A 425-nucleotide genomic window follows, 5' to 3' on the forward strand; every position below is an offset into this window, starting at 1 on the left:
TCGCAGACTCTTTGCGCCGTTAATTGCCAACAACGAGGAGGATCCCCTCGCCCTTCCCTTGGCAGGCCATCATTAAAAGAACGAGGCCGGCGGGCGGGTCTCGAGTTTCGAGGCAACGTTAGGTGGATGACCGCAGCTCGCTGCGCCAGGGTTGATGACTGGCGTCGTTGCGAAGGAAAAATTCCAGAAAACGTGGGGGGGCGGATCGCGAGGGTGGACCGGTGTGTGTAAGTGCGTTAGCCGGCTACGTCGAGCGAGGGTAAAAGGGAGAAGAAGTAAACCGTACGCATATGCGTAGGTACGGGCGATCGGCAAGAGTATAGGTAGGGTTATTTCTCTGGTTAACTCTCGCGCGCACTCACCCTCTCTCCCTTCGCATACGCCTCTCTCGCTCCATCCTTCCGCGTGTGTTCTCTTCTTTCTCC

This window comes from Bombus impatiens, unplaced genomic scaffold, assembly GCF_000188095.3.
Source record: "Bombus impatiens unplaced genomic scaffold, BIMP_2.2 scf_0452, whole genome shotgun sequence".
Taxonomy (NCBI): domain Eukaryota; kingdom Metazoa; phylum Arthropoda; class Insecta; order Hymenoptera; family Apidae; genus Bombus; species Bombus impatiens.